This window comes from Phascolarctos cinereus, unplaced genomic scaffold, assembly GCF_003287225.1.
Source record: "Phascolarctos cinereus isolate Bilbo 61053 unplaced genomic scaffold, phaCin_HiC Scaffold_7;HRSCAF=346, whole genome shotgun sequence".
Classification (NCBI taxonomy): domain Eukaryota; kingdom Metazoa; phylum Chordata; class Mammalia; order Diprotodontia; family Phascolarctidae; genus Phascolarctos; species Phascolarctos cinereus.
In genome coordinates, this window is record NW_027556180.1 from 137695171 (window position 1) to 137714917 (window position 19747).

The window sequence follows — 19747 nt, forward strand, 5'->3', positions numbered from 1 at the left end:
GGTAGTTTGAAAGAAAGATTGAGGTCTACTTGAGTATGATGTGATTCTAAAAATAAAACCATGTAGGAAAAGGTAAAAAGAGAAATTATCTTATATAAATGAAGTGCAAGAGGAAGAAATGACACCGAGCAATTAGACGGAGGAGGAGGGCTGTCATTTCTGGAAACCTACTTTCATAAGGAATGGATTCAAGAGGGAAATATACATACATGCATACATACATACATATATGTCTTCTAAATTAAGAAAGAAATAAAAGGTTAATGGGATAGAGAAGGTGAGAGGATAAGGGAGGGATGTATAGAGAGAACCCTATACACAACAGATCTGGCAAAAAGAGAAATATATATATATATATATATTTAGAAGGGAATAAAAGTCTTCAAAATTTATAAAGAAATAAGAAGATGAGGGGATAGGATAAGGGGGTGCTATAGAAAGATGTCTAGACTAACAGAAATGGGATAAAGAGAGAATAGTGCATATATATATATATATATATATATATATATATATATATATATTTAGAAGGCTTTAAGTCTTCTAAATTCATATAAAAACAAGAGAGTAAGGGGGAAAGGTGGAAGAGAGAAGATGAGGAGGGATTTTTGGAGGGGAGTAGATTAAGTAATAGGAAGACAAGGTAATGGGTAGAAGTAAAGTAGAGAGGTCAGGAGGGATAGTAAATAATAGGCACACATAAACATAAAATCAAAATTGGTAGTACAATTTATTAGGAAATTGTATCCCATTAAACAGGATCTCAGACCACGCTAAAGTAGAATAGATTTAATCAGAGAAAAACAGGGAAACTATGCTATACATCAGCCATATTAATGAATATTGTTTTAGGTTATTTAAAATAACTAGACAGTATAAGCTTGGAATAAGTTGGGCTTAGAAAAATATGTAAAGGAATGAAAAATATGTAAAGGAAGATGTTATCTACCCTCAGAGAAACAGGAAAAATAAGTATAATATAGTCTTACATAGATGCATATGAATGTGTATGTCTATATATGAATATGATCATAGATATCTAAGTATGTTTATGTGTATGTCAGTATATGTATGTATGTTTGAATGTATGTATGTTTGCATAGATGTGTGTATATACATACATGCATAATACACATATCCATACGTACCTATGCATACATGTGTGCATATAATACATACATACATATCTATCTATCTATCTATCTATCTATCTATCCATCTCCATGCTTAATTGTAGCCTTCCTGGGGGTGGGAGGAAAAAGAACAAAGTAAAAATGTACAGCAGTGAACAAAAGAAAAGTTACAAGAAACGATGGACAGCTGTGTATACAATATGTAGTATTTATTATATACACTTTTTGAAATAGAAATTTATTGCTATATATTATGAATTCTCTCATACATTCTTCTGTACAGATCAATGTTTTTTTCTTTTATTTTGTATTTAAGTTTATCATATGTTTCTTTTTCTTTTCTTATTATGTATTTAAGTTTAAAATAAATTAATAAAAAATAAGAACCAAAGAGAGGAACTGGTAGTCTGCTAATCTGTTATATTTTTTGTTATGAGGAACAACTGATTGTAGGGATAGAGATGATTAACGTGTTTGGAGAAAGGGGCCACTCCAGTTTAGAATCTATGATGGAGAAAGAAAAGAAAGCTAAGCAGTCTGATAAACACTCTGAATTTAGGTGGAGGACATTTAAAAAGCTCAGGAAAAGAATAAGTAGGATCCCTTCCATTCTACAGAGGAATTTGGTCCACTTAAAATGGGAAGCTCTTACAAAAGAAATTCTGAAGACATATAACGAAACAATCCTAATGAAGAGAAAAAGGGGAAGTTTTGTAAAGATACAGTTATGGATTATAGTAAAGAATCAATTTATTTTTTTTGAAAGACATGTAAATGATATAAAAATAAAGACAGTTAATGAAATATAATTAGAAAAGAGTACATTGTTATATGTAAGATCAGTGTAACAATTCTAAAAGGCAAAATCAATTGAGACAGATGAGGAATACTGAGGACAACCAAAATTGGTTTTATTAGCTATATTGGAAAAAGAATATTAGGTGTGGGAGACATGAAATAATGATAAAAAATAATGAAAATTGGTAAGATGAGAAAGTTGTTCAACTGTCAAAGAATTATCTTTTCACCAAAAAAGTAGAGAGAAAGTGTAATAATAAGCAAAATAAATTAGAAGGTTGTAAGAAAGGTTTTAGTGTAGAAATTCAAATGATCAGACTCAATTCAATTATATTCTAACATCTTATCAAATTAAAACAAAACAAAAATCCAACCCTCTTAGTAAATGATAAATGTTATTGCTGAAATTCTATTAGTAATCTTTAAAGGTTCCCAAATAAAGGGAAGAATGCTGAAGGATTAGAGAAGAAAAAAAAATGTCTTGATTCTCAAAATAGAGAAGAGAATGGGATCTGCAAGCTACAGGTTAGTGGGTTTGACTGAATTCCTGACAAAATTTTAGAATACATTTTTAATGGGATTGTTAGTAGAGATCCAAAAAAAGGAAGACTCAGCATAGTTTCAAGAAACTTTGGCCAAGAAAAAAGTTATTTTTTTTTATGGGGCTACAATTTTTACCCTTCAGATGCAGCCAATTTTGGCATGTATCTCACATATATGCCTCCTTTTCTCACTCTCACAACCTTCACTCTAGGCCTAGCCATCATCCTGTCTGTGCTGGACCATGACAATATATTCCTGATTATTTCGCTTGCATCCAGGTCCTCTTTTTTTTTTCCTGATCCATTCTCCACCCAGTTGTCAAATTGATATTTCTAAAGCACCATTGTGAATGTGTCACTTTCTGGCTCAAGAATCTCCAGATGCTCTCTATTTCCTCTAAGATCAAAAATAAACTTTGGTATTGTTTAAACTATCTGGATTCAGATCCAAAATGTACCACTTACAACCTCCAAAACTCTGCACAATTCATTTAATCTCTCTAGACCTCAGTTTCCTCATCTCTAAAATGGGGAGATTAGACTAGTGTTGTTTTTTCTTTGTTTTTGTTTTTTAAGGTCTTTTGGAGCATCCAAGCCATAACTCTACCTTCTTGGTTTCATATTACTCTAGATATTCTCTCTGTTCAATCCACTGCCCTGCCCTATTTTTTGGTAACGACATGTGACTTTCACCATTCCATTTCTGTGATTTTTCATAAGTAACATTTTTTCCCCTGTCTAGGATACACTCTCAATTCCACCTGAGGATTCCTTGAAATGCCTAGTTTCCTTGAAATCTCAAGCATCTCATTCTTTAAAGCCTCTCTCGATCTTTCCTGTTCTCGGATACTATTCCTTCTTTCTGCGAAGTTACCTTTTAATTTGTATGTTCTTAAATATTCACTTGTGAACATAGCATAGTGTATAGAATCTGTCCTTTATGTCAGGAAGACCTTGATTAAACTCCTGCCTATAACACATATTGACAATGGCATAATAGGCAAATCAAATAACTTCTCACTGTCTGGAAAATCTCCAAGACTTTAAATCCTAGAGAACATGCCAACATGTACTGGTATGTTAATTTTTCACATCAAGAAGTTTTCCACTACATGAAATCATAGTCCAGTCTTTTTCTACTTATGCATTTACATGTTGCCTTTTTTTTTTGCATTTTATTAGTTTATTTTATTTATCAACAATCACTTCCATAAGCTTTTGAATTTTAAATTTTTCTTCCACTCCTCCCTCTTCCCTCCCCAAGATGGCTATGCATATAAATTCCTATTAAATATATTTTCACATTAGTGATGTTGTGAGGAAGAATTAGAACCAATGGGAGGAACTACCACAAAGAGGAAACAAAATAAAACAGAAGGAAAAAAATAGCAAATACTATGTTTCAATCTGCTTTCAAACTCCATGGTTCTTTCTTTGGATGTGGATAACATTTTCCACCATGAGGCCTTTGGAGATGTCTTAGATCTTTGTATTGCTGGGAAGGGTTAAGTATATTAATATTAGTCATCGCATAAAGTGGCTGTTATTGTGTACAATGTTGTGTTGGTTCTGCTCACTTCACTCAGCATCAGACCATACAAGTCTTTCCAGGTTTTTCTGAAGTCAGCCTGTTCATCATTTCTTATAGCACAATAGTATTCCATTACATTCATGTACCACAACTTGCTCAGCCATTCCCCAATTGATGGGCATCCTCTCAATTTCCAATTCTTTGCCACCACAAAAAGAGCTGCTATAAATATTTTTGTGCATGTAGGTCCTTTTCCCATTTGTATGATCTCTATGGGAAATAGCCCTAGAAGTGTTCTTGCTGGGTCAAAGGGTATGCACATTTTTATAGCCCTCTGAGCATACTTCCAAATTGCTCTCCAAAATGGTTGGATCATTTCACAACTCCATCAACAATGCACTAGTGTTCCAATTTTCACACATCTTCACCAACATTTATCATTTTCTTGTTTTGTCATGTGGGCCAATCTGATAGGTGTGATGTGGTACCTCAGAGTTGTTTTGATTTGCATTTCTCTAATCAATAATGATTTAGAGAATTTTTTCATGTGACTATAGATGGCTTTAATTTCTTCCTCTGAAAACTGCTTGTTCATATCCTTTGGACCATTTATCAATTGGGGAATGACTTGTAGTCTTATAAATTTGACTTAATTCTCTATATATTTTAGAAATGTGGTCCTTATCAGAGACACTGGTTGTAAAAATTCTCTCCCAATTTTCTACTTTTCTTCTAATCTTCATTACATTGGCTTTGTTTGTGCAAAACCTTTTCAATTTAATGTAATCAAAATTATCCATTTTGCATTGTGTAATGTTCTATATCTCCCATTTGATCATAAAATGAAATGAAACTCCTTGAGTTCATGGAATATTTTATTTTTGTCTTTGTATTCCCATTGCCTAGTATAGAATCTGGCATATAGTAGGTGCTTAATGAGTCCTTTTAGATTCATTACTTATAATTCCTAGATTCTTTCAGAGTTTACCTCTAATATTACTTCCTACAAAAGATTTACTCTGATGCCCTCAGTTGTTGGTGCTCTCCCTTTTAAAATACTTTAAAAAAAAAGACTTCTTTCTACTTAATTTTCAGTATACATGTAGTTTCCTCTTCCTCAAAAAAAAATGAAACTCCCTAACTGCATGAACTGTTGCATTTTCATCTTTATATCACAATTACCTATCACTGTTCCTAATATATAGTGTATTTAATAAATACTAATTGAATTTGAATAAATTAATTTGGAGAATGCTGTGGCTATAGTTTGCTTATATTTTAACACAATATTTGTTGAATTTTCCCATGTTATTCTTGTGTTAAAGTCAGTGAGATGCAGACTAGATATTAATATATTTTGGTGCATTTAGAATTCATTAAATTACTGGACCCAAAGAATAGTTACTGATGTTTCAATGTTAACTTGAAAGGATATTAGTGATGTGCTCACCTTGAGATATTTTATCAATAATTTTGGTAAAAGTATATATCATATGCCCATTAAATTTGCAAAGCTGGAAGGAAAGTTAATAATGTGTGACATAATCCAATATATTTTAATTGGCTAAAATATTAGATCTAATTTAATAATATAAACTTTGCTATGTACAGACAAAATCTTAAATTTGGGCTAAAATCAATTTTATAAATATAAATTGGGAAAGGTTGACTAGACATTAATTTTTGCGAAAATGACAGAGGATTTAGTGGTCTTCCAGCTCAATATGACTAAATATTGTGTTACAATAACCAACAAAACAAACTGAAACAAAAAAAAATAATTCCAAATCAGTGCAATCTTGGGCTACATTAAAAGGGTCATAGAATCCACAATGAGGAAGATGAACATTCCACTGTACTCTGCCATGTTCTGACAACACATACAGTATTGTGTTTAGTTCTAGGTACCAGATTTTAGGAAGGACATTAGGTGAAGGTAAAGAACGTTGATAAAGGGCCTCAAGATCATGCTATATGAGAATCAGGTGAAGGAACTGAATATACTTCTTCAGGAAAACAAAGAAACTTAAAAGCAGGCAGGTGCTAATAAATATTTAATGACCAACTCTCTGGGGGTGGGGGGATGTACACAAGGAACACTTTTACATTCAATTTGCACTATTTGTATTTTCTCCATTATTTTCTTTGCTAAATCTAAACAATCAACAACAACAAAAATCAAGTTCTGATTTATAGTATTTGGTGATTTTTGAGGTATAAATGCTCACACTGTAAATTTTGCAATCACTCTTCCAAGCCAGAACTGTCCAGGGGCAGCACACCACTACTTGTAGGGGATGTGCTAGCTCTTCAAATATTCAGTGGAAGTATTATGTAGAATAAGAATGTATACTTGTTCTGCCTGGCCCCAGAGAGCAAAACTCAGAATAATGATTCCAAGTTTTTTAAAAAGGCAACTTTGGGCTACATATTAGGAAAACATTCTCAATAATTAGTGTTATCTCGAAGTATAATGTGTTTCCTGAGGAGATATTGGGTTGTTCACCTTCACAGATGATATTTAACATAGGCTAGAAAATAACAAATATATTGGTGGATTTTTCATTCAGGTATAGGTTGAACTAGAATCAGGGATGGGTAACCTGTGGCCTCAAGACTTTTTGTGCTTCAGAACAGTTCATATTCCTTTTTGATGTTGTAGATGTGGGTTTGTTCACAATGTTGTCCTCTTCAGAATTTCTGTCTTGATCTCCACTCTTCTCATAATATGAATCTATGGTACGTTTCTTTTTACTCATGCTGTTTCTTTATTCCCTGGCCTTTAAACAGATTGAGCTCTCCTTCTGGGGAACAGAGGGAACTGACCCAAGCTTCTTGTGTTGGGAGCCTAGGTCTTGGTCACTGGCTTTGTGTGCTGGAACCTCTTATGTTGGCAATTGGAGGCTGTAGGTTTCTGGCAGCTTACCTCATGTTGGGCTGGAATCAGCAAGGCTGGAACTTTCAGGCAATTCTAGGTTGCCTGCTTTTCCTTTCCTTTAGCTTTCTTCAGCTCCTTTTAGATGGGTGCTGCAGGGTGTTCATCTCCCTGGGGCTCCTTGTAATGCTGCCTCCCTTGTTTCTGCTAATGCACTGGGAGATTCCTTTGTGGTAGAATGCCAAGGCACCTGGTAGTTTTCTGAGCTGGCCTCCAATGTTTCCCCCACCCCCACTGAGGCACCCTGAGGTCCAAGTGTTGGTGTTTGCCTGTTCTACCACCTGGGCTTCAGGATCTCTTCCTATGGTTCTGACAATTTATCCAGGCTGGGCTGGAATCAGCAAGTCTGGGGCTTTATGAAGACTTTAGGTTGCTTTCTTAGGCTCCTTTCAGATGAATGCTGAAGTGTACTTATCTGCCTACAGCCCCCTGCAGTGCTGTTTCCCCTGTTTTTGTTGAGGCACTGCTCCCCATCTTTCTTCCAGTTCAGCTGTTCCAGGTTTTTTTTTTTTTCTGGTGTGATGTTTTCTGGGTTTTCAGAGGTTGATAGGGGAGAGTGAGAGCTACTACCTCTTCACTCCGCCATTTTGGCTCCCGGAAGCAGAACGACAAATCATTTTATTAAGGGGATTTGTTCTGTGAAATTTGGATTCAGACCGAGGGTCTTATTTGAGGACCTAGAGGGTCACATGGCCTGGAGACCATAGGTTCCCCACCCCTGAACTAGACCATCTTTGAAATTTTTCTAACTTACACTCTGAGATTTAACTTTTATTTTTGAAATGCAAAAGTGACCAACTAGGCAGTATACATAGCCTAGTCATTTGAATTTACTCATGGAAAATAGTTTATCCTTTCAATTAATATCTGGATTAGGGGGCCCTTTTGATCTTTTAACCAGAGTACTTTTAGAATCCATATGGCAGAATGGATTCTACATCTAACTTTGTTTTGGTTGTTGGATATACTCTACTATATAATCATATATTTTCTTGTCTCAAATTATCTTTAAATAGTCAGGAAAAGAACTGATGAGAGACTTTCTCCCAAATATATGGTGTGGGGGTATAAATATAGATCTTAATGTGAGTGGCAATCTGGAAGATGGGGGTCTTCTCATGAATCATATAAAGGCTGTTCCATTTTCTCCTTTCTCAATCTGAATGAAGATCTAGCTCTAAGTTGGTCTAAATCTTTTGTGCTCTCATATTTTTATTGTAATCCATTGTTATTTCTCAAAGCTCTAGAGGTCAAATGACCATTCCTCTTCAATCTTCAAATGATAACATTGCTGAAAAATCCATCTTACTACACAATGTTTTTTTTCTTTTCTTTAGAAACTTACATTCTATAACTTACAAATTTAGAGGTGCTATTGGGCAACTCCAATGCTGATGTTTCCCAATAATTCCCTTTTCTTTTGCTAGAAGACTGTTTCCCAAGATCACAGTGTCCAGAAAACCTGCCTCCCCTAATCTGTCCAAGAGCCTTGAGTTTAGAGTTTTTTAACACTGCTCCAGAAAGCTAGGATTCCTACCTGGCTTTTCTCTCCATGGTTGACATCATTTTGGTGGAGAAGGGACATGTCAATGAGAATCTGGAAAACTTCCTTGTGCCTGTATTTATACACAGTAATAGATAATTTCCTGGGTTAAGGAAGCATTCTAAAATATGTTATTAATGGAATCTCCAGTAAGAATTTAGAAAAGGAAGGCGCAGCATGGCCTCATCCATGCCACTTCATCCCTGTTAGAAAAAGTCACTTCAAGATATACTTTTCTTTCCCTTAAGTCTTTTAGTGCCTCTTCTGTTCTCTAAAAACTTGGATTTATGTTCTGTCTCCATCATGACTTCCTATGGAAGTCCTATCATGCTGGGCAGATATCACCTTGACCTACTGATCGACCATGTTAACTTATATAAGCTGGGATGGGGAGGAGACAGAGGAGGGGCTGTCTACACAGGCTAAATGGTGTATCCTTGTTGATTATTATTCATTATGTTAAGGTCTAAATTATTTTCCTTTTATTAGCTGTTGAATGACATGCAAATACATCGCTGTCTTCTAATATTGGAATAAAGCCATAAGAGGATGGGCCTGAGTCAGTTCTCAAACATTCATTCTAATCAATAGGAAAACAGTTTACATCTATAATTCTGAAAAAAAGATAAGTCAAACATAATTTATATTTGACCTTGAGATACTCTGCATGATTTGGAAGTCTTTGAAATTGCCAATAGCCTTGGCAATTAAAAAAAACTTACATAGTATTTTAGTTTATATTTTCTGGGCACATACTTGTGTATTGATGGAGAGAGGAAGACTAGAATTATGTCATGTGGAAGGACATCTAGAATTGGACTTTTTAAAAATCTAAAATGGCTAATCCATAAAATAGATGAGCTAAACTTTAATAATCAAATTTATTGTGCATGTATATGTACACATGGACCAAGGTATATTGATTTTTCTGATGAAAAATAAAATAAGTTAGCAACTAATGGAAAACCACCCCCATAAATATGAAGAGAAAGCAGAGGCATGATTTTATTGTTCTATGAAACTCAAATTTCCCAATGTAGTTCAGAACTTGCTATGTACATCATAGTTTTAGTGAATTGTCTGAGGAACTGAGAGGTTAAAACGATTTCTTCTTGGCCACAAGGCTGATGCACTCCTATATATACATATGCACACACACACACACACACACACACACACACACACACACACACACACGAAACATATACACATATAGAGTGTATGCTAAGAGTAAAGCTAGGAATTCTAGCTTTCTGTATAAGTATATAATGCATCTACATTTTTATTACATACATATACCATATATACTAATATGTGTATATGTATTTAATATATCACATATATAGATATGCATTATGAACATCTAATATTAATATTTATTTTATACAGGAACAACTTCAACACAAGATATTACTGCCAGATGCTTCAAGAAATTACTGTAACCAATAACACCTACTGACCAGAGAAAATCCAATGTGGAAAGCTCTAAATAAATATTCAGAAATTGCTGATGAAGGCTAAGAATTAGAGATCAAAGGGAAACCCATCAATTGGGAAATGGTTAAACAAGTTGTTGTATATGATTGTGATGGAATGAATGTTATTATGCTATAAAAAATTACAAGCAAGATGATTTCAGAAAAAAAAATACCTGGAAAGACTTACATGAACTGATACAAAGTGAGGTGAACAGAGGTGAAGGCTATACACAGTAACAGCAATATTTGATGAAAAACTGTGAATGACTCAGCTATTCTCAGCAATATAGTGATGCAAGACAATTGCAAAGGACTAGTGATAAAGCATACTATTTGCCTCTGGGGAAAGAATACAGACTGAAGCATGCTATTTTTCAGTTTCTTTTATCCTTTTTTTTTTATTCAAGTCTTCTATACAAGTGACTAATACAGAAATTTCTTACATGATTGCATATGTGTAACCTGTATCTGATTGCTTACCATCTCAGGGAGGTGGGAAGGGAGGGAGAGAGGAGTAGAATTTGGAACTCAAAACTCAAAAAAAAATTTAAAAATGTTTTAATGTGTAATTGAGGGAAAGTAAAATATATTAAATAAAGAATTTTTAAAAACTTTCAAAATTGCTCACAAAATGGAATTTTTTAAATCTTTTTTTGTTTATTTCTAAAGATGCAATGATGTCATCTTGGGATCTATGTGATAGATTGGAGGGATAGTTTGAAAAGTTTCTTATTTCTATTCTTTAGAAAAGAAATCATTTAGAAAGCCCAGAGGAAACATTATCTTCCAGGATCTGGGAACAGCATAGAAGTACAAAGCTACTTGTATCCTTCACAGAAAAAAAAACAAATACTGCATAGCATAATAATATGTGGAGGAAGTAATAATATTGTCTTTGACCTGCTGAGAGAGGTACATATGCTGGCATTTTTTTCTGTTTCTTTCATTTGTTATTCATGACTTATTCTATTTTCTCTTTTCCACTTTAATTTCCTGCCTTTCTTACCTTTCCCTGCCACCTTCATCCCCATACTCTTCATTTCATATGAGAAACTTTTCTTCTTCTATTGTTTATCACCCTTTTCTTCAAATATCTACTTCTCACCTCATCTCCTGTCAGTTTTGTAACCACTTCCTTTTTCAATGCTTTCCCTTATGAATTGTATCTGTTCTTTTTTGCTTCTTGTAACACCTCAGAGGCAGCTTATAATTGTGCTCTTGGTACCAATCACTAACCTCTCCCTCAATGAATGTTATTGTATTTTTTTTAAGGCTCAGCTGGAATCACATGCTAAGCAAGAAACCTCTCCTGGCTCTCCCTACCCCACTCTGCATCCCCACATACTACTGGTCTCTTCCCTCTGAGATTGTCTTTTATTTACACTGCATGTATCTTGCGTGTACAAAGTTACTTGTGTGTTATCCCCTTCTTTGGAATAAGAGCTCCGTAGAGCTGAGGCAATATTTTTGCTTTCTCTTTGTATCCTCAGTGTTTGGCACATAGTAAGTTCTTAACAAATGCTTGGTATCTGACTGTCTTCATACTTTCATTTCTTTTTAACTTTGGTTTCTATGGTTATTCTGCCTCTGTTTCAATTTCTTTAGTGGCAGGAAATTCATATTCCATAAGATAGTTTTGGAGAGTGTGTTTATTTATATAAGTTGAAAGATATTTAAGAGGTTATCTAGTTCAATCCATTCATTTTGTGGGAGAGGCTGAGACCCCAAGAAATTATGTCATGTTTCCAAGGTAGTGGAGCTAAGGTAGGATTCAAATTCAGATAATCTTTCTCTAAATCTAGAGCTCTTTCTCATTTACCATACTTCATTTCAAACTGTTAGGAAAGTTTTTAAGCTCAGAGATATGCATGCATGCATGTATACATATACATATATACATACATACTATATATCAAGCCTACTTGGTCACTGTTTGAGCCCTGATTGGCTCAGAATGAATGTAAATAACAATTGTTTCTGTTTGGGCCAGAAATCCTGAGGGTCTTCACTTTCCAGATGTACCTTTTATTTTTTTAAGAGGCCAATCTTTGCCTTATTTTTTTTTATTAAGCCTTAATCACTGAATGGATTTTGCCTCAGTCAAACTGAGACTTTTTGAAGATCTTAGCTGGAAAAGATCAAGGTCCCCCATTGCATTTTGAACCATCTCCAGTTGTCCTGATCCATATCTGGCCACTGGACCCAGATGGCTCTGGAGTAGAAAGTGAGGCTAGTGACTTTGCACACCTCTCCTTCATTTAAATCCAATTCACTTGTATGTCATAACATCAATTCACTTATGTCATGGTCCTCTTTGAAAACGGAAGACAAACACCAGCAAGTTCTGCAAATTATTCTCAGATATGTATCCTTCACAATCTACCTTTCCATTTGCTTAGCTATAGGCACACATGTTCATCTGCCTCTGGCACATCAAGAACTGCATGACCCATAGGCACTTGAAACCCAACATTTCTGAAACAGAGCTCATTTTATCCTTTTAAAGCCCCCTTCTTCCCGGCTCCATTATTGTCAAGAGCTTCACTAGTCTCCTGCTTACCCAGACTCTAATCTTTAATGTCTTCATTAACTTTTCATACTATTCATCCCACAAGTCCAATCCATTGCTAAAATCTTATCGTTTCTAACTTTACAGCATCTTTAGCACATGCCTCCTCTGTTCACATAGCCACCATAATAGTTCTGCCTTTTATCAACTCTAAACTGGAATATTGGAATAACCCCTCAAATTAATGCTACTTACTCATACCCCTTTCCATTCCACTTTCTATTCATCTCCCAAAGTGATTTTCCTAATATTGCAGGTCTGAAAATGTCACATTCCTTTCAAATTCAGTAAAATTCAGTGTCTTTCTATTACTTCTATGATTGAACATAAAAAAGGATGGCACTTAAAGATCTTCGCAACTGGGCCTCTTTCTATTCCAGTCTTCTTATACCTTCCTCTCTTGCATGCTTTCTACTATCTAGCCTGTCTACTATCCATATGGGACTACTTTCTGTTCCTTATATACAACATTATATCTCATGTCTGAATTTATGCATCATCTGTTCCTCATTCTTAGAATGTTCTCCTTTTTTAATGCTGCCTCCTGAATTCCCTCATTTTCTTCAAAGCACACCTCAAATTCCACTTTCTGAAATAGAACTTTCCCATTTTCACCAACTGCAAATACATTTCTCTCCAAAGTTGCCTTCCATCTATTTTTCATATATCTTGCATGTATCTAGTTATTTTCATGATTTTTGCCTTCTTAAGGCCACAGACTATTTTAAGTTTTCTGTATTTCAGTCTTTAGTGTGGTATCTAGTACATAGCAAATGTAAATAAATGCTTGTTACCTGCCTGTCTTACTATGAATGAATTCTTTTTTTAATCAAATTTCTTGACTCCTCTAAAATCAATAAATTATCCCTTGTTTATAATAAGTCACTTTAAATGCTTAAGAACTTTTCTATTATAATGAATTCATTATTTATAAAATAAAGATGAAAATGTAGTTCTATATTTTTGGGTCTATTACTTCAACCATGTTTTCAGAAATAATGCTTTAGCTTTTGTGTTGTCTTCAATTGCCACTATTTTTAAAGAATACAACTCATTTTGATTTTTAATAAAATGCTCATTTTGTATTGCATCAAGAATCCAATAAATTGAACAGTAAATTATTCTTCAATAAATTAGAACATTTTGTAATCTGTTCTTTGTACCCAAGATAATTGTTAAGATAATGCTTAAGTGGTGATTTTGTTTTTATATCTGATGCTTAAATTTTGTCATCCTTTTTTCTTACATTATATTTTGATAAGATATAAGCTTATCTTCTGACCTCTAATGTCACATGTGAAAGATGCTCCTATTCAAAAAGAATGGATAATTTATGCAACCTATCCTTAACTTATTAAAGTCCTTACACAGAAATGACCAACAAGAATAGCCTATCAGGTTCTTATAGCAATAACCACTGAGAGTCCTTTCTCTTGTGATAGTGAGAGCAGCACTTCTGTCTAACCCTTCAATCATACTATACTATCCATCTGTCTCCCAAAATGGTGGACACACTATGTGTTTGCCTGGCCAATAGGGTTCACTTAAGACCTCCAGTTCCAAAGTTTACTCTTCTCCCCTATTTCCTTCCCCTCACTTATGCCAAGTGGAGGATAAAAACTAGTGCTTTTCCCAATTCATGCTAAGGGCCACTTAAAAATGTTCTCCATGATTATACTATTTATTCACATTTTGACATAAATGAGTCCTATTTCCCACTACCCTCTTTTTTCCTCTCTATAGGTTTCATGGAGGAACCGCTTTGGGAGATTAGACAATTGGTGTGTGATTGTAATTCCCCTCATCCTATCCCATCCAATCAACCAATAAATCAATCAAAGAGCATTTATTAACTCCTTATGATGTGTCAACCTCTATGCTAGGTGCTGGCAGAACAAAGATTACATTGAAACAACCCTTCTGTCAAGGACCTTATAGCCACATCAACCAAGGATATTGATTAGTTTGGTCATACAGGGGCAAATTTAGGCTGTCTTGCAGCCAACTAGCTTGTGTTAAGGAAGTCTCTAACGTTTTTTTTTTTTGGTTTTGGTTTTTGGTGAGGCTATTGGGGTTAAGTGACTTATCAAGAGTTAGACAGCTAGTGAGTATTATGTGTCTGAGGCCAGATTTGAACTGAGGTCCTCCTGACTCCAGGGCCATTGCTCTATCCACTGCACCACCTAGCTGCCCCAAGGTCTCTAACTCTTGAATGAGACTGTGGAGGATATGGAGTCAAGAGTGTGATACCATTTATTATAAAACCTTGTCAAGTATAAGTACCAGTTAGTCAATGTGATATTAGGACCTGATTTTTAAAAAATGAACAAAAACAAAACAAATAAACAAAACCTGATTCTAAAGTGAGATATACTTCTAAGAGAAAGCTTTGGACAAGAGACTTAGCTATACTTGTTGCAGGTTTTTACTGATAATATACTTTTTTCTAGGAATAAGAATGACATAAAATTTTAAGAAATGAACTTCTTTTTCTCTTGTAAACACCAGTATTCATCAGAGAAGCCTAGATTGCACCATTCATTTTCTTCTAATTATTTTTAATTGAGTTCTAGTGTTCAAAATGCATTTTATAAAAACACTCTTATATTTTTTATAATTTTAGTTTAATTAGCCATCTTGAAACTTGAAAGAGGGGAAAGAATTTATATTTTTAATATGATCTTTATGTCCTTAAATATTTTTTTTTCAAAAAAAGGTGATAACATGTTTCAAGATGATAACAGTTTCTGTGTTTTTAATTGGAAATTTATGCTATTTCATTTATGTGATGGCCTAGATATACTTTTGAGGGATAGCCCAAAGTACCAGATATGATTTTGTTTCTTTGCCAAAATGTATTGTGAGTTGCAAACCACTGACTTACAAACAACTTTTTTTGGGAAAAAATATTTCAGTCAGGGCTGTATGTATTAGACTAGGCTGTTTTAGAGGAGTTTGGGAGAAGAGAAGGTACACTGATATCAGCCTTAGAGAAGACCTGTATTTGAATCCTAGATTTCTTCACTACTACCTATGTGATTTTGGACAAGTCATTTCCTCTTTATTGTTATTCTTTTCCTTAGCTGAAAAAATGTGGGTCAGAGAGCTTCTAATGACCCCAGAATCTCTAAATCTATGATCTTATGAGCATCTGTAGCATACAGTCTAAGAATATTCATAATACTTGCTGAGACCACGTATGAACATTTCAAATTGAGAAATCAAGTTTAAATTGGACGAATTTCATGGTTTTTGTAATTGGATTCCCTCAAAATAATAAATGGCATTTGTATGGCACTTTAAAATCTGCAGAGCATATTGTATGTCAGTTCATTTAAGTGTCACAATAACTTTGCTATATCTTGTAACATCATGTGGCCATTATTATCCCAATTTTACAAATGAGAAAACTGAGTCTCATATAAATTAAATGACTTTGTCCATAGTCACACACTTTGTCAGTCAACACATATTTAAGAGGCTGCAAGGTCCTGCATACACTCTACTGTATGCTATACATCTTTCTACATGCTAGAAATATGAAGAAATAAAAAAAAGTCCTTTCCCTCAATGATCTTACATTCAACTCATAAAATACAACATGTAAATAGCTAGGTATACACAAAGGAAAGAGGGAATAAAGATTTACATAGTACTTACTATGTGCCAAGCACTGTGCTAAACACTTTTTAAAAATATTCCATCTGTTCCTTGAGCAGCTAGGAAAAATGAGGCCTCCCAGAGAAGGTAAATTTTGTAGATTTGAAAAAATACAGGGAAACTAAGAGTTAGAGAGGGCAAAATATTCAATCATGGGAGAGAGAGCCACAATAAAGACAGAGATGGGAAACTGAGTGTCATGTTTGAGAAACAAGTAGGCTAATTCAGTTGGATCACAGAGTAGGTAGGGGAGGGGAGTAAAGTTTAAGAAGAAGGTTGGAAAGGTTGAAAGAAGCCAGATTATGAAGATATTTAAATTCCGAACAGAGTCTGTCACATTTGATCCTCAACATAATAGTGCACAACTGGATTTTGCTGAGCAGGAGAGTGACATGGTTTGACCTAAAGATTTAGAAAAATTACCTTGACAATTAACGTGGATTATGCATTAAAGTGGTGACAGACTTGAGTTTAGGAGGCCAATGAGAAAGCTTTTGCAATCATCTAGGCAGGAAGGGATGAAGGCCTGACCTAGAATTGGCTATGTGCATAGAAATAATAAGATGGATAAAATAGATGCTGAGAAGGTAGAAATAGCAAGATTTAGCAATGTATTAGAGATATGTGGTCAGTGAGAGTGAGGAGTCAAGCAAGGATAATCTCAAGGTTGTAGGCCTGGGAAACTGGGACAGTAGAGTTATCCTCTATAGTAATGGAAAAGTTGGAAAGAGCAGAAGATTTGGAGGCAGTAGAGAGATAATTACATCCCTTTTGGAAATGTTGAGTTTGAGATGCCTATGGGACAGCCAGTTTGAAATATGATATGGTACTAAAACTAAGGGGAGAGACAACTGCTGAATCTATAGCTATGGGAATTATTTGTATGTAGATTATAATTATAAACTGTATATAGATTATATAATTACTTGTTTCTAGATTATAATTATGTAGGTATCTATACATATACATTATAGATATATAGATACACACACACACACACACACACAATATTGAAAGCTGATGAGATTACCAAATAAGATAATCTATAGAGGAAAGAGAAACAAAGTCCAGGACAGAGACTTGGAAGATATTCCAGTTAGTGGATGTGACATAGATGAAGAATCACCAAACAATAATGTGAAGTGGTCAAATAGGTAGATGGAGAACAATGTAATTACTGAACACCTAAGTAGGAAAGAATATCCAGGAGATAATCACCAGGGTAAAATGCTGAAGAGTGGGAAAAAGAGTGAGGGTTAAAGACATTAAATCAAGTACTGAAAGGCCATTCACTTTGGAAATTAAGAGGTCACTGGTGACTTTGGGGATGACAATTTCAGCTGAAGGGTGAGGCCTGAAGCCAGATTGAAGGGATTTAGAAGTGAATATCAGATGTGGGATCTAATCCAAGATCTTCTTTACCCTAATCAAGCACTCTGTCACCTAAGTCATACTACTTTTCAAAATCAAAATATGCCTAAATAATATTCCCACCATTGTTTGGTGTGGAATTCAAATTTTAATTAAAATTAATACAAGTAAAATTACTCTAAAATGAAACAAATTCCTAATGAAGACTAAGATATATACATGTTTATAATTACCTTATGCTTCTCATTTTGGAAATAAGGATTCTTCCAAGATTTTTTTTTCCAGAGTAGACTTTTTTGGTGATATTAAATACAGTGTATAAGAATATTTACTAAAACATAATGATGCAGAATTACTTCCAACTTGGGTGATAGTCGTTTTGAATATTACACTTAGACAACTTCCCTTATTTTTGTTAGAGAAAGAACATTAGCACTAATGTCTACTCAGTACATTTAGTGAAAATCAAGAATTAATTCTGTAGAGGAAATCACAAATGCTTTGAATTAATGAACCCTTAAATACAAGAAGTATTATTGAGCAAAGTTTGAAGAGTCCATGCTTCCCACTGACTTTCATGAATTAGATTTTTAGGGATGGTCTAATTCAATTCAATTAGATGCAATGAGACTCAACTCAACAAATATATGTATCTATCTATCTATCTATCTATCTATCTATCTATCTATCTATCTACGTATATATATATACACACACACGTATACATATGTATGCATATGTATGTATGTATGTATTTACCACCTACCATGTGACCAGTACTATTCTTGATATAATGACACATGCCTAATCAAACTACATAATGGTCTCTACTCTACAAGAGTTTTCAGTCTTCTTGGAGTTGGAGTAGTCAAGAACAACATATGTGAAATAACTAGAGAATAGAACAAAGATAACTTATAAAAAAGAACCAAACATAAATGCTAAAGATGAGTGTTGTAGGAGGTCAGGAAAGAAAGAAATCGAGATAGCACTAGTGTGATCAGTTTAGAGAGAATTAATGGAGTAATTGGGACATGATTTTGAACTAGAAGGATGGATAGTCAGAGAGAAGCAGGATAGGTATTTCAGATTTGGAGAATTATATGAATGTGATATGCATGGAAAAAGGCAAAGATCATCTGAGTAGAACAAAAACATACTCATTGAAGGTTGAAGTGTGTTAATATTTTATTTAAAAAAATATGAAGGCCAGTCCTCTTACTTATGGCCATAAAGGGGTTATCAGAGAGGAAAGAACAGTTTTACCACTCTCACTTTCTCACAAGCATAGTGGTGATATATGAAACATGTGTATCTGTGTGGTCTTTTACTGATATAAGCCTATGGGGACCATGAATATGAACATCTGATACAATGTAACAAGCATTTACTAATATGTACAATAGACACTCCTCTCTAATTTTAGAACACTGCCTTCTGGTTCTCCTCATACCCATCTGACCATTTGTTCTAAGTCTCCTTTGCTGAAATGTTGGAAGACAATACCAGGTTACAGGCCAGGCCCTGGACAGCACGGGAACACTGTTCCTTTTGTTTGGCCAGGACTTTCTTTCTTCTATGATTATTATTGTGTTGAATAGTAAGGATTGTAGCAGTTTAGCAACCTAGGAAATGAGGCTACAACACTTCTCCCTTAGTGCTAAGCTACATGCTGTCTGTACTTACCTACCATGAATGCTGAACTTGGCTCTGATGAAGTCTCTAAACTTGAGGCTTCTTTCCCTATCAAATGATACTTAGGGGTATTTTAAAAAATCAAAATGTACACACAATTGCTTATTAATATTGATGGGAATTAAGTGTGTGATACTAGAGGGAAATATATAATCAATCATTCATAGAATTAAAAAGCACTACCCACTCATTAAACCACAAGATTCACAAAATTGTTATTAATGTTGTTGTTACCATATTTATCATCATCATTAATTTAATAGCAAAAAAGGAAAGAAAGATTTTGAAGATTAAGAACTGAAATGTAAAAATTCATCCTTTCTCACACATAAATTTCTTTCCTCCATACCCATCAATTCTTTTACTGAGTGTTTATCCAAGATAATGAGGGAGCTCCAATAAAGTATATTTCACAAGGTTATATACAGCAGTAACAATTTCAGTAGTTAAAATAACAATAATAATAATTATTATTATTAATTCTAATTTTGG